This window comes from Rhea americana, unplaced genomic scaffold, assembly GCF_003343005.1.
Source record: "Rhea americana isolate MKP2758 unplaced genomic scaffold, rheAme1 scaffold_86, whole genome shotgun sequence".
NCBI lineage: Eukaryota > Metazoa > Chordata > Aves > Rheiformes > Rheidae > Rhea > Rhea americana.
In genome coordinates this window covers 2,411,589-2,427,646 of record NW_028187044.1, presented here as the reverse complement: position 1 = coordinate 2,427,646, position 16,058 = coordinate 2,411,589, and the positions used below count along the sequence as shown (strand labels likewise).

General features: G+C 43.2%; 1 protein-coding gene across 1 annotated transcript in view; it reads right to left on the bottom strand.

Annotated features, from left to right (window-relative positions):
* GRID1 (glutamate ionotropic receptor delta type subunit 1) overlaps positions 1 to 16,058 on the bottom strand; it is a 492,844-nt gene that overhangs the window by 240,444 nt on the left and 236,342 nt on the right. The window lies entirely within an intron of this gene.

Sequence of the window (16,058 nt, the reverse complement as noted above, 5' to 3'; positions counted from 1 at the left end):
CATTAGGGTGCATTAATATATTTTAAGGTAGAAAAAACTGCAAACCTTCCATCTGCATAAAGGTCATCCTACCTCTTCCTTTTCTAATGCAAAGTGAGACATTTGAGCACAGACAAAATACACAAAACAAGAAGGCTAGATGCCATTTCAAGTCTGCCTCTAATTACAGCGCAATTTACGGGATTTTGGGGAATCTAGGAATTAGCAGGCCTGCGGTACGCTCGACTGAGTCTGCAGGCTTTCCCTGGAGCTTTTCAACCGCCACAGCACCTTTGCCAGCTCACGCAAAGCGCTCGCTGCCCTCCTGGCCTAGCAGCGCCCTTCCCGGCTCTGCTCCCTCCTCGTTTCCGTCCCAGCGCTTTACGCATCGCGCGTTACTCTGAGCTCCACCCGGACCGCCAGCTCGAGCCCCCAAGTCGCGGGCGGCTCGCGTCGACCCCCRCGCGCCCGCYGCCGCGCTCGTTACTTTGACATGTTTGAGGCAGAGACCATTTGTTCCTCYACAAAAATCTAACATCTAATCTATRTGCCCCGGAACAAGGCACCTAGCCACAGATCTGACGAACAGATACTGCCATGCCTAATGCATAACGAGCCAGATTTTGGCTGACACAAATGGTTAGAGTTTCCCTTCCTGAGCACAGCGCTACGTAGAGAGAAGCCTGAGCTCTTGGCAGAGCAAAGCCATCGCACCACGGCGTTTATGGCTGCCCTCGGCGAAGCGTAAACTCGGAAGCGATGCACTTAACAGCGTATCCAATTCTAGGTGTCGGTAAAGCTTATGTAAAGACAGCACAACATCAAAGCGTATTTAACTCATCGAAGCTGTCTTAAAACCATTGGCTGAAATGATTCTCCGAAAGCCTTGTTTCTCATAATTTTTAAGTACCTACTTCTAAAACCACACAGCAATATAAAGAATAAAGTCCATATTTTGAAAACTATACTGCACAGTATCAAAAAGATGCCTGCTAAGGTTAAAAAACAAACAAAACCTCAAGACATTTAACCTCCCTCAGTCAGGTGGCATGATTCTTGCATTATCTTTCCTATTTATCTGGCACAGAAAAAACAAAGGTAAACTGGACCACTTGGAAAACCTCTTTGTCTACTTTTTTACCTTAACTGACTTAGGCTCAGTGCACYGTTCCTGAACTCTTCCCTATGTGGACAAGCTACAAGGAGGAAGGCTTTCCCCTATAAGCAGTACAGCCAGCCTAGCTGTAAATGAGCAACACGGAGCCCACCACGCGCTGCCCAGTTCGAGTGTGCTGTGCCGGCACCTGCGGTTCACAACGGCCTCAGCGAGTAGCCAAGATGTGAAAAGGAATCCACTGGCAAACCTGCTCCAGGGAGGCTGCTACTGACACGCTGTGCTCCGTGCTGCAGTTACACATTTTATTATTTAAGAACAAAYGTATGGTTTAATATTCAGAGCTCATCAGTGATGCAGCTTTGTTTAAGAGCGATAACAATCACAGCGATTAAAAAGCCTAAATACTCTTCAATAGAGCAACTTAATAGTCACTTTTTCAACCTATTTTGCCTTAAAAGTATTCTTAATATGGAAAATCTTGCACAGACCAGGTACATTACGACTAGCTAATGATCTGAATTCAAGCATTTATGCCATCCTTGTCACCATGGTATCCAACACACACTATGTGACAGTTCCTCCTTCCCACTTTCCTTTTAAGCRAGCTGGTTCCATAATTCACCACATTCAAAGCAAACTCCTTTTGCTGGCTTAGACATACAATCCTGAAGATTTCATATTGCTCATAAACACATAGCTCTACAGTTTCCACTGATTTTAATAAAACCTGTGCACTCAAAACCATAGACAGAGGTTAGAAAATTTAAGGTAACACCACATACTGGACAGCATCAGTTCTTACTGCCAGCTGCACAGCAGTCCTCAAGCATATCACAACTCCTCAGTAATCCTGGGAACATCTACTTAAAGTAAATGGTTGTAAAGATAATATGACCACCCTAAAGGATTCAGTAAACAACAGTAATACAGATAAAGTTATATTAACCATTCAGCGCAACATGTTGCATGGGCTTCCTACAGAAATTGCTTTACAGCCTCCATCCCCTTCCTACCCTCTCGCTCCACCAGTTCTGCTCTGTGTCCTCTAGTCTCTGCCGTCTCACAGATGCAGACTAATACTTGCGCAGCATATGGCAGACACAGAGACTAAATCAATCTCCTTTTCTCCCTGTCTCTTCCTCTTAAATCAGTTCAGGCCTAATAGAAAAAAAAGTTTTGCACTATCTACAGGACTGAATTACTTTGCCTTGCCTTTGGAAGAGACAATATCATTTCAAGAACAGGGAAACAGTTACGTCGTCACAYGTCCAGGCATAGCTGCACGCACAAATGCACGCGCTCGCTCCTGACTTGATGCACTGAACTTCCATTTCCCCGTGCAGGACTGCTGCTCCCCAACATGTTGTATGTAGACCAGAATCCCAGAAACCTTCCTTCAGCTTTATTATTTTCAGGCCCTGTCAAGATAATCAAGGAAAGCAGAAAACCAGAAGGAAAAAAAGGCTATACCTGCAACAACTTCTGCCAGATTAATTTCTTCTTAGGCTGGCAGAGAGTTTAAAAAAAATTAAACAAGCATGATTCATTTCCTATTATTCACTGTGAGATCCATTCAATTACTGCACTAACAGTACAGTGGAGCAAGGATAGCTCTCAGACACAGAAAAGGTCAGGCTGACCTCTATTTCTAAGTTCTGCCTAAAACTTGCTTCCAGATCACTCTCTTCCCAATGAGACAAGAGAATAAAGACAAGTCCAAAGGCAGCCTTGCAGCTGAGGGTCCGCCTTGGGTTAGAGAGATGCTGTGAATCTTGAAAAAGAAAACACAGAGGAAGTGCACAGTACTTACACTCAGAAACAAACTGGATTTAGGAAGCTTGGCTCCAGAYGCAGAACAACCTTTCCAATTTCTTTGCTTGCTTAGATACAACATCTTTTTTTGGCCTATTGCACACACACACACACTGTTCAGTTAGGTCCATGGATAACTATCCACAAGAGYGTGCAGTGAGACTCATGGTGTGGAGAACTAATGGAAAGAAGAAATCAGCAAAATATGTTGCTAGAAAAGGGAAAACTATAAAAACAATTTTATTTTCTAGCTCCCTTGGCCTTGGAGGGAACATGCCCTGTGGTGGATCTTCCCAGTCAAAATGCTGGCGGGGAGGAAAGAGACAGAGTCTCTTTGCAGCAAGACTTCCACATCAAACAGTTTGAGTTAGAGGCTTGGGGAGGGGGGGGAACCTCTGAACAGAGTCAGGCAGACAGAAAGAGAAATAAAGAAACATAAAGATGACCTCTCCAGAGGATGCAGAGGGCAAATCTATCAGAGCCCCAAGAAACACACTTGAAGTTGTCTCATAGGTGTTCATCTTCCTACCTTGGGGCAGAGGTTTCTGGTAGAAAAAGAAGAGGTAAGGTTTTCTTCATCAATGATGAACCAGCCTAGAAATCTGTGGGTGAAGACTGAACCATGGAGACAAACACAAGCCTAGGTGAAAGCTCTGCCTTTCAGAAGCAGCTATGTGGATACCTTCGAGGGAAAAAAGCTTTAGGGCACTACGGGAGTGCAAGCTGTCAGCACAGCTCTGCTCATTTTGAAATGGCTGCTAACCACGTCAAGGTGCCAGCAAGCCCATGGACAGAGGCACGCCAAGCAGCTGGACTTCCTAGGCCAGAAGGTCCCAGTTAAGGTTCACTATTTCATCTTAATGGTGTCAGTCTCCCAAGCCAGCCCCAGCCCTGTCTACAGACGGCTGCCTGCGCACCATCTCCAGCCCCACACTCATCCCAGCTCCTCTGAACCTCCTGGCCCCTGACCCTGCCTCCTGCTCCAGCTCCAGGCCTGGTGCCCATTTCTGTTCTTAGCTTCACTCATGTCCCAACCCATTTCAGTCCCTCAGGTTCTGTATTAAGACTCTTAATCCAAAARAGACATCTAAAACAGGTACTATCTTCTCAACATAAGATGAGCTTGTTTTTCAGTRAAAGAAACTGATTGCACCAGCATGCTCAGCATCTGTCATTTCAAAATCAGATATGAAGCCCCCACAGAGCTTCTAATTTCCAGTTTTAGTTATGTTTAATTTTGGTTGGAAGCCCATTGGCACTTAAAGTGTTTTTTTTAAAAAAAAGAGGTCAGACTATATTTGTAATTGTTTGAAGGCATTTAGATTTTGGGCAGTGAAAGATGCAAGAACAATGCTGGCTTCAAAGGGAAGAACAAGATAAGCACATACTATTTGACAGCTACAAATGATATACATAGTTTTGTAAGCTCTGTCCTAATCTCTTCTCATGCAAGTGTGTTGATTCTCCTTTGAAGCTAACAGACAGCCCCCCACRGAATACATTTCAAGCGATCAGAGAAAAACGAGCTTTGACAAGAGCACATATAGTGTTGTATAAGGAGTCCTGAATAACCGTATTCAAAGTCTATAAGGTTACGTGAGTCATCCACTTTCTAGAGTGCACAATGCAGTGGTTTTTCGGTGTGCACTTGGACCACAATAAAAATTGAAAAAGTCCTTTTTTGCACTGTACAAAACGAGAACACCCGTTACAAGACTCAGCAAGCCAGCTCAGCGGACGGGCAGGTAGCGATTGATTGCGTATTTCATAGGAAGTGGCATTTGACTGTCTAGTCTGAAGGGCTTCAGCAAGAGGCAGCCAAACCTCTCCCTCAGAAGACAAAATCCGTCAGCTCCAGCACGCAGCATTCTCCTCCAGCTCAAAAGACCAAAGCCTCTCCGAGTTCACGGACGCGCCTCTTCCGCCTGGCGGGCCACGAGGCAAGCCCGCGTGCATACGTGAGACGCTCCCGACGGCTCGCGGGACACCAACACAACACAGTGCGATCTAAACTGGTATTGACGGGCCCCAGCACGCCCCAAACGTTCCACCGCTGCGTGCTTCTTAAATCATTAATATCGCAAGGGGCATCTGCGCGACAATTTTATCTGAGTTAAGAGGTGAGCCGTAACCTCCTGCTGCTGCCGGTTCCCTGCCCCGGGGCTACGCTCCCGCGCCTTGAGGCGGCCGCTGCTCCAGCTCCAGGCGAGGTTCGTGGCTCCAGGCGAGGAGCACGTCACGGCGGCCACCGACCGCAGCGCAGCTTTGGAAGAGAGCTAGCGAAATTCCCGCGCGCCTTCCAGCTCGTTTAACGCTTCGGCCCGCTCAGTTTGGATCGTGACCCTGATTTCACGCTAGCGCAAGAAGCACTAACGTGAGCTGCCTCTGTGTTGCTCCTCGCGCTTCAMGTTTGACCCCCGAGGACCGCTGTCTGGGCAAGAGCAGAGTCGCTCTTCCAGCTCGGCTAAGGGTCAAAGGCACGCTTAGTTCCAGATCAATCCTGAGCAGGAGCGCTCTTGCTCAAAACAGAGCACAACTCGCACACGTAAAGTTAAGCCTGCATCACCAACTTCAAAYAACAGAGCTAATCGCTGCTGTGTGAGGACAAGAGGCTTGCCAACACATAGCAGGATGTTTACTAGTGCAAGTGAAAACTTAAAAAGCACTCATATAATCCAAGAGTCTAAATGTTATTTCCAAAAATAGCGTAAGCACTCAGACAGGATATTTGGACATTTGAAGATAACCGAGTTTAATTTACACTGACTGTCAAAAGAGCTGGAGCCAGTAACCTATTTCAGATATAAGCACTACTATAAACAACTGTGTAAACTGTTATAAACTTGTCAGAGTATCAAAAGATTCTTGCACCCTGATCATATGAAGCTATGAGTAAACACTTAACCTAAGGATTTCCTAATATATTCACTATCTATTAAAAAGCTGCATGTAGACAACAGAAAGCATTGAAAATGAGAAGGGGGGAAAAAAACACTTAGAAATCACCATTACCAAAAAATTCAAATGTAACTACGTGTATTTACAGACCCTCAGGTATTTTGAATATTAAAACCAAGCAGTGCTGAAAGGTAAACTGATTTAAANAAAAAAAAAAAAAAAAAAAAAAAAAAAAGCCTTAGACATAAGCAGACCACACTAAGGCTTTTAAAAATTATCGGTACAGTACTTCATAGTGGACTAGATTTCTACATTACAGGCTTGCAGAGTTTACGTGGTTTGAAGGCAACAGCTGTAAGAACTGGACTCGCAGCTCAAAAAGACATTTACTTTCTGTGCTTGGCACAATCTCATAATAAGCACCGTATGAAACGTCTTTCATTAGCGGTGGATACGTTCCACAGCAGACTAGATCTCAACATGGCCTTTGCATTTCTACTTCCATGTTTCATTATCTAGGAAAGCAGCAGAAACATTCAGCATGTGCAAATAACCCCAAAGTCAAACTTTGTGAAAAAGATATTTAGAGACCTTACAGAAGGAATACTTCTCATAAATTTTCTTTCATTTATGCTAGTGTTTCTCTCCACATCCTACCAAGTGCACCAATTAGATTATCTATTTTTGCACACACACATGCTTGCATGGAAGCTCGTGCTGCAGTCAGTGGTTCTGCGGTTTCAGTAATAGCTGCTTCCAATCACAGTCATTACCATTATTTATCACTCACATCATTCCCCAGGTGTGCACAGCGCCTTACAGGCAAATAAGGCAGATGTCAGACCTAGAGAACTGACTTAGACTTTATGCAGTTGAGAGCAACAGTGAGCCCACAGACAGCAACAGGAGCAGCAGCATGAAGAGCTCTGTAGTGATCATAAAAACACGCATATAAAAGTAAACGTAATTTTAACAAACTAGCCTTGTCTCACAGTTCACTTCTATGTATAGATAAAGCACCAAACATCTGCTGTTTTCCAAAGGGAACAAGTTATTGAGGTAGTACTTTTGCTTTCAAAGCTCTTATCCTATGGTTCGAAATTTCAACTTCCAATCATAAAAGTTTCTARCAATTTAACCGTGATGGAACCATTCAAACCGTGGTCAGAGTGMAATAACTGAGGAATACCCACTGCTCCATTCTTCAGATGTGTCAAAATCGGACACGCGGTTTAATASTTTCAATGACACTTTTTTATAAAGTATTTCACCAATGAACAGGGCACGGCAGAAAGTAGTGCACTATTTCTGTGYGTGACATCTAATTTTGGAAGCATCCCTGGGTGGCATACGAGAGTAACTGGTATCTTCTTTTTATCTAATCTGTTCAGTCTTAACAGCAGCGAAGAGGCTCTGTGAATGTAAAGCTCCCTCTCTCCAGAAACTACCACGCCATCTGAAGACACCCCAGAGCTCTAGAAAACAGTGGGTGGGTTTTGGCTGATAGTTCTTCATCAAGGCAGAGAGTCCCTACAATCTGCTCAGAAAACTCTCACGTTGAAAACATGAAGGGAAAAGAGCTTTAAGCAAAGACCGAGTTGCACTGTAAAAAAATGACACAAAACTCACGCACCAATATTTACTTTACTGTGGTCAGTGGAGCACTAAGCCTCCCTTGAACCCAGTGAAGTAAAGGAACTTTTTATCCCTGCCAGTTCAATTTTAATGCCTCTCTACTTAAGAAAATTTAAATTTTGCCCCACAGAACACTGCAATAAGCAAAATATTCCCTCTCTTACCACACAGGCAAGCGTGTGCCAATTTTCATTGTAATTTTATGCGCCTGACATTGCTGCAAAAATAATAACAGCAACAAAGCTCTAACACAGTCTGTCTTTCCTGTAAAAGGATGCACATTATGGTATGGACCATGCTCACATCCCTGAACAAAAAACAAAACAGTACATCTCACCCTCTTTTTTACTTAATACATCACTAAGCAATTAAGAGTTTTCTAATGTGTCTTTAATAGCACGTTTTCCCTCCACACTTCTGCCACCTTTTGTAATTACTAAAAAACAATATTCAGGTGTGTTCTCTTCCTTCTTTGTCCTACACCACACTCTCCCCTTTTACAATAACACTTCCAAATAAAAGTTTATTGGGCTGTATTGTAAAAATCCTGAAATAAAACATCCTTGCCTGAGGATAACCATTCTCTACATTTTATTTCCCTCCAGATTTTACAAGATATTTGTTTAGCCTGTTTCAAAATCGTGCCCATGAATACACTAAGGTTGACAGTCAGGATGAATTCTTTTGTTTCTAGTAGCTGGACATCATTTTGATTTAAATAAATTACCATGTGCAAACCATCTATAAAATGATTTGCTTTGTAGCAGTCTCATTAAGGTGGAAAAGTTTCAAAAGCCAAGGTCCTCTTTTCTACATCTTACCAGTTTAAAGTTATTCCCCAACACATCTTTCCTTTTTGGCATGACAGCAGGTAGGACTTCAAAAAAGGATTTTCACCTGCTTGCCCTCCCCAAGTCTGAACAAGCTAACGAACAGGGTAACGAACCAGGCAACAGCTACGGGCGCTACCGATTCTGAACACCACTCAGATGYGCACCAGATATGGATGCGGCGTTTCTCAACCGCATTTCAGCAGMGAAGTCGCTTTGATTGGCAACCAGCACGATCTGCCTTCGCTTACACCCTCCCGCACTGTGCGTGCCCCCGGGCGCTGATGAGCACTGCCCTCGGCCCCCTCCCACCAACWGCGAGCAGCTGGGAAAAGCTCAGTGACAGGTAAAAGCACCTGCCAAAGCACATCTGAAACTAGTATTTGCATCTAATGTACTAGATCCTAGCTTTWTTTTTTTTTTTTTGAGGGGGGGAAATCAAAAACTTCTGTAACAAAATGAAAACTTGAGGCAAGAGTCATTTTTGCAATGCTCTTGTGCCACAGCCACTCTTTAGCAACCACATCAGCTCCCTCTAAGGCCAACAAAGAGGCTCTCAGTGATTTAATGAGAATCAAATTACTACAAACATCTGGAAATGAAACCATATCCAAATCACCACGCGCAGGTCATTTCTCCAGCTTAAGAGGTGTACTGTCACAGTAAATTAAGAATTTGAGTTGATCAGATCTTTGGTTTGCAGTGACGTAAATGGCAAAACTCCACTTCTGCATSGTGGCTTGATTAAACAATGGAATTAACCCGACATGTGAAGTAATGGATAATTGAAGGGTAAGCGGAAATCAGTGTTAAGATAGGGATGAAGAGAGAAGATACTGATAATTAAGAGGAGGAGGAAATGTATACTTACCGCTCCCCAATTACTTTCAGAATAACAGAGGAAATGTATACTTAGCACTCCCGAATTACTTTCGGAATAACAGAATATTTTAAAAGCATACTTAATAAATAAGTTATTGGGAAAATATGAACTGACCTGTTTTTGTCTCAGAATGAATCAACTGTATGTAAAATTGAGTTATGAAGAGCTCATGCCCACTTGCTCCATCATTAGGAAAGATCAAGTTTCTTAAAATGTTCAAACTTGCAGGGTTTCATTAGATTTCAAAGTTGAAAATATTTCTCCCATGATATAGGGAAGTATAGCAAAGTTGCCACTCTAAGGATCTCCCCTCTTTAATGGCAGAAAAAGTCCTGGAAGATGAAGAAAAAGAGTTGGAAAACAAATAACGTAGGATAACTACCACAATATTGTACCGTTCCCACCAACACAGGCCTATCTTTCCTTTCATGTTTTCACTACATAGCATATAGATCTAAACGCCTATTTCTTATAAAAGAAGGACACAATACTGTTTTTGCTCAGAGAAGGGCAGGAAAGGAACATACTCTAGATCATACTATGGCCAAACAAAAARCCAGAAAGATTAAGTTTTCTTGTAGCTGTGCACATCTGAACCCCTCAAATTTGAATTTTCAGAATTTAATCCATCAGTAATTGCACAGTCCTTGGCTAGTCTTTATTTTATTGAAAATATCTTTTTGAAATCAAAAACTAAGGTTTCTCCCAGCAGAGCCATTTCTCACTTGCRTGCTTTGATGGCTACTTTCTTCACAATTCAAACCTGGCTTGAAAAGAAGGGCTGCTACTCTTTACTCCTTTTTGGTACCACTGTAGCACTCATTTCTGTCAGAAAGGTAAGTGCAACATCTTCATCTGCGTGGGAGCACTGCTCAAAATGAGGGCAGTGCAGACAGATGTGAAARTAATAGCTCTGAGGCTGGCTGGTGGTTTAATCCCGCTAGTCAGAGAGCAAAGAGATCACAGACACCAAGAGTATTTCTCCTCCAAGCTTTAAACATATTTTGATAATCTGAATAGATACTTATTTTAGAGCAATATAAATACACTAAGAATTTGACATTATTCGTGTTCTACTGTTTCCACCAGGGTCATTTTTCTGAACTGATCAGCTGAAACTTCGTCCTCTGAAATCGTCTTCCGAGCAAGCAGCACGTAATCCCCAGCACTCACGTCACGGGACGCGACACGCGTCACGCGTCAGCTCGGAGGCGCGGTGGACAGCGTGGGAAGAGGAGCCGCCCGCGGCCACAGCGCTGCCCAGCGGCAGCCCACCAGAAACGGCTCCTCCTACACCGCGCTGCCCATGTACCCTTAACCAAGGCGAGTTTTACACACACGTGACGAAATTTTAAACAAATCTGGGACAGATGAACGATGTCACATCGACACTGATGTTGACTCTTACAGAAGACACGCATGGATGTGATCAGGGTAACTGCAGCGGAAATGGCATGAAAACTGTGCCTTTTTTCAGATAAGCTTATTTCTGGGGACAAAAGATTAGTTCTCTCTAAAACCACATACTGGTTTCTCTAAACTCGGATTTGGAAGGTATTAGCTATGTTAATAGCCCAGCAGATTTTAACTCAACATGTTAATGGATATGGAAGGCACACTGCCCTACCTACACTCAAATGGCAACATGCTAGTAATTTGCATTAACTTGTATTTTCCAGATCCTAGACAACTCAACTCTTCCTGACTTTTCATGTTTGAACAGACAGCTGCTCCCCAGAGAACAAACTCTTCACATAGCTGTTTTGCACCCATATGCCAGAAACACTGCTTAATTACTACTAGCCCATTTTAGCATGAAAAAAGTGAGTATGCAAAGAGAAAGCCTTATGTTATTAGCAAATCCTCCACAATCTGCAATTTAAAATGTATACATTCTGCATATATACACACAGAAGCATCACMAAGTCATTCAGACTAAAACATCATTAATAATGGCAGCACCACTCGTCTTGAAGGTTTCAAATTCAAGACCCTGACTCGACCCTATGTATTCAAAATCAAGGTAACTGGATTTTCTCTTCATACCCTTTACTAGAAAAATTCCATTCTTTTCAATGAAAAGAAAGTTGCTCCAGAAACTAATAYAAATTTCTCAACAAATAGACTAATAGCAGAGATAGCTGCTTCTTAAAGCATGATTTTCAATTCAGTGGTCTGTATCTACCACTGATTTTTGTCCTTTAAAATGCCYTTTTTTGGTTGACTTTTACAGTGTAACTGTCATTGTTTGATAAAATAATTGAACCTGGCAAGCTATTCACAGACTGGAGAAAATCTCACTGATTTCACCCTGATATACCAGTCTAATGAATTTATCCATATTTTAACAGACAAATTTCTCTCCTTAGCCTGATTCAYCTGATATATCAGGCACAAGGTTTAGACTAGGGAAATGTTCTGGAAGTGAAATTGGTTGATAGTTGTCTCAAAAATAAGAAATTATTACCTTAGAAAATGGTGCCCTGTCTTTGGTGAGCACCTGCAAAGGTGGTGACCGAAGCTTTATAGCAATAATAAATTTGTCTACTTCACTGTACGGTCACTGACACCTACGTTTCTCTGCCAAGCAACTAAAAGCTCTCTCAGCCTGCTTGCACCTCAGACCTTTTATTTTTAGGTCAGTCCCCATCCCCATCTCTGCTGCGGTGAGGAGGCCACAAGATGCACTGGTCCGGAGAGACGAGCCACAGACAAGCAGCTCGCGCTGCCGCCGGCCCCGAGGCGCCCGGCTCCGTCGGGACCGGCCCTGCTCGGGGCACGGCTGGTGGGACACAGGAACCTCGGCCGCGTCGCTCTGATACAGCGACTGCTGTGCCCCGCCGACCGTCCTCGCCAGAGGTCTGCACTCGCGGTCTAGAAATGCTGAAAAGCCCCTAGAAGCGAAGGCTGGAACCTCATTTACCCGCTTCACTGGCTCTGCTACGAGCTCGACCAGCGCTTCGCGCACGATGCCAAGACCTTCCCGGAGAAGGCGGGAGGCTGCACAGGGTGTTCAGTTGGAGCAGCTGCTTTTGCAATCACGAGATACTTAATAAAGCAGAGAGGAAGGATATATAACATTCAGAAACAGGCAAGCTCAAGCTTTTAGCCGGGCATTTAAACATAAATGAGAGGGAGGGAGCGCTTGCAAGAAAAACACACCCGCCTTCCCCCTCCACATTACGTCGGCCTCCTAAAGGCCACCTGCGAGTGCCGTGGGGCATGCCAGCAGCACTGCCGCCACCAGACGAGAAAGGACACGGCCGGCGAAAGCAGGCCAGAGCCCACCATGCCACCCAGGGCAACGGTTAGCGTTCTCTTCCAAAAATACAGAGTTCTTTATGGCAAGGAAAGCACGAAGGAAACTCAGCTACTGTAAGTACGGAAATGATCTGAACGCACAACAGAAATGTCAGTGGTCTTGCTGTGCTSTAGTGTCATGCTCTGTGCCTCCCACCAGATTATGGGACTGCTTAGTTTTATCATCACATTTTAAACAGTCCTTTTTAAATTTAATTTCATTGATACATAAGAACTTTTTCTTCATCCTTAATGAATTCAGCAGTTTTACTGTTGCTTTATTTCACGTCTGCAGACTCAGCCCAGGCATCTGAGAAATCAAACGATGGCAGGAGGTGTAGCAGGCTCCTACCTGCCCCGGCACCCACAGCCTGTCGCCCCTCGAAAGCCCTGCTCGAGACCGCACAGCCGCGCACCGTGCTTCATTGCGAGCCCACCCAATCCGACGCGGTCGGTGGCACCCACTTCCTCACCTGTCACGGCAGCCTACCTGAGCCTTTAGGAACATCAGCACGGGCCASGACACGTGGACTGCGAACACGGGCGCGACTGCGGACTGTTCCCACAAACGCTCCCTTACAAGCAAATGTCTGAGCGCGCTGGTTATATTAACGGCATGCTCAGCTCCGCTCASATTTTATCACCTCCTTTCTGAGCTCCAAACGTAAAATCCAAACCATCCATATCATACGGACTTCCCCTTTCTACATTGTAATCCACATTACAACCAGTCACAAAGAGAATTAAAGGAGCAACTTTTGTAGTATTAGTGTCCCATATGGGAAAATATATATGGGAAAAGAGAAGTTTTAAAATGGTGATGCCATAAATATTTGTATATGAACTCAGAAAAGCCTATCACACCCAACACAGAAAATATAAAACTTAAAGTCACACCATCCTTGCCATAACCTTACTGTATCAGCAATCTAAAAGACCATCTTATAGTAGACTACATCACTCCTCCACAGAAGAAATAAAAGGTAGTGGCTTTCCATAAAACTGCTGAGTTTTGGAAATTTGAATCACTTTACATCAAGCTTTTCTACAGAAATGAACATCTGAATTGTCTCTGCCAGTATAATAAATCTTCATTAGCTAACAAATTTGTAGCAACTTTTACATGCTGTAAAAATTGGGACCAAAAAACACCCAAACAAAAACAGCACTTTCTTACAGCCCTTAATAACTGCTCCAAAGCCATCAACAAGGTAGCCGCAATCCAGACTGTATTCATAATCCATCCAGAGCTTACCACAGAAATTGCCTACACACAATCACCTCACATTCACCCCTCAGAGCTGAGCGCTGCCAGGGTAGTTTCATACAATGCCAAGTCTCTTCCAAATCTTACGTTCAGACRACCCTGTTTCAGCGCCTGTCAATGGCATCAATTGTGTCGACTATCAACAGAACTGTAAAATTCACATTAACCACAGGGCAATCAAGAACTTGATAAAATCATTTTGATACAGTGCTGAACAGTCACYGCTAAACCTCCCCACAGGAAGTTGGGTTGGGAAGGTTGGGTTAATCCTGTACTGGAGTGCTRTATACAGCACTGGGCTCTCCAGTACAAGACCGAGATGGACTTACTAGAGCAATCCAGTGAAAGGCCACTAAGATAATGAAGGGATTGGAGCATCTGTCAAAGRAGGAGAGGCTGAGAGAGCTGGGACTGTTCAGAAGTCCTACAGAAGAGAAGGCACAGGGGCATCTTATCAATGTGCATAAATACCTGATGGAAGGGTGTGAAGACAACACAGACTCTTCTCACAGGCGTCCAATGACAGGACAGAAGACAATGGGCACAAATTGTAATACAGGAAATTCCAATTAAACATAAGAAAAAAACTTATTTAAGAAGACGACACTCAAAACTGGAACAGGCTGCCCCAGAGAGATTGTAGAGTCTCTACTGTTGGAAAATTTGTTATCCACCTGGACACAGCCCTGAACAACCYGCTACAGGTGACCTTGCTTGAGCAGGGGAGTTGGACCAGACAATCTGCAGAGGTCCCTTCACCACCTCCGTTCTGTGACATGCCCTATTCTACAACTTCTACCAGGTATTACAAATATATATTAGCCTTAACAAGTAGCAGTTTCCAATGCAGTTGGTTGTCTTGGAGAAATCTGCTGAGATATGAAGTACAAGATGATTATGGGTTTTTGGGTTGTTGTTCTCCCCACCACCACCAATCAGCATCTCAGCTCTAATTAATTTTGATGCCTGCTGAAGGGACCATGGCATTGCAGTGTGTACGTGGTTAGCCAAAATATGAATACATACTAGGAATCAAAGACCATTACTATCATCATCTACATTTAGTAGCAGAAAAAAATGTCTAGTCTAGCATGACCCAAAACTAAGCATGATTAGCACTGATAACTTCACAAAAACACTGTTTTTTTTTTTTTTTTTTTTTTTTTTTTTTTTTTTTACAGAACATAAGAGTAAATTGGGCACTTACAGGGAAAAATGTTGAAGTAAATAACAAAATCAAGGACATTCTTCCAGAGCAAACAAACAGATCTACAAAAAGCATTACATAGCTATTTGAAACCCCCTGGTTACTACTTCTGTGACATGGCCCTGCCCACTGCTTCTAGTCTTGATGCAATAAGATGTGTCACTTGCTCTCAGCCTCCCCATCACCAAGCAGAAGGTCCTGAGATGCAACTGCATCATCTCCTGCTGTGATGCCACATCACCACATGGTTACTCTTAGGCATAAGAGACCTTTGGTGTTTTCTTATTACATTTTCTTATTACATATTAGACCTTTTTAAGCCTTATGACTTTGTAAAGTCAGTATTGCCAGTCTCAACAATCCAGAACTGAGGACAACTTTAAAAACAGTAATGCTCACTTAAATATAATGTGTAGGTAGATAGCAGGAAGAGGCAAACTGATTTTTTTCTTATAGCTTATATGCTAGTTAGATTTCCCAGGGTTGCATTTTTCCCTCCCTAAAATCATGCATAGGAGAAATTCATGTTAAGTAAATAAGCAAATAAGTGTTAAAATTATCACATTCTGTCAAAACCCCAGGAGCCRAGATGTGAGGAGAAAAACCAAATAACACAGTACTCTTGATGAATTCACAGAATTTGACAATACACTGCTGACAAGAAAGTAGACTTTGAAAAGGCCAAAACAATCACTTTGATGATAATAACCTGAGTTTTACTGAGTCCTCAACACTCTCAAAAAATGCTTTTTAGAATGTATTAAAATTTACAAGTTACTGCAATAATGTCTTGCTGTCCATCCCTCTCCTTAAAAAGCACAGAACATTTATCAAAATCTTCCTGATAACRTCTTCAAACCAGGAGCTTATCAGCAGTATAGAGAAGGAAAAATCCTTTGGGTTGGGATTACATTTTTGATTACAAACTCCCTGAAAGATGCTGTCAATCTACGTTCTCTGTGAACTCTTACCGCACAAAACACTCGTGCACTAACAGTATCTGCCAGATTGCGTGCAGGGATCACACACAATAATCCATGCATGTGGAAAACTTCCTCGTTAAATACAACCACTCAGGAGAAGGTCAGCCAGCATGTCACATGTCAGCAATATTTTTTTTTCTTTTTTTT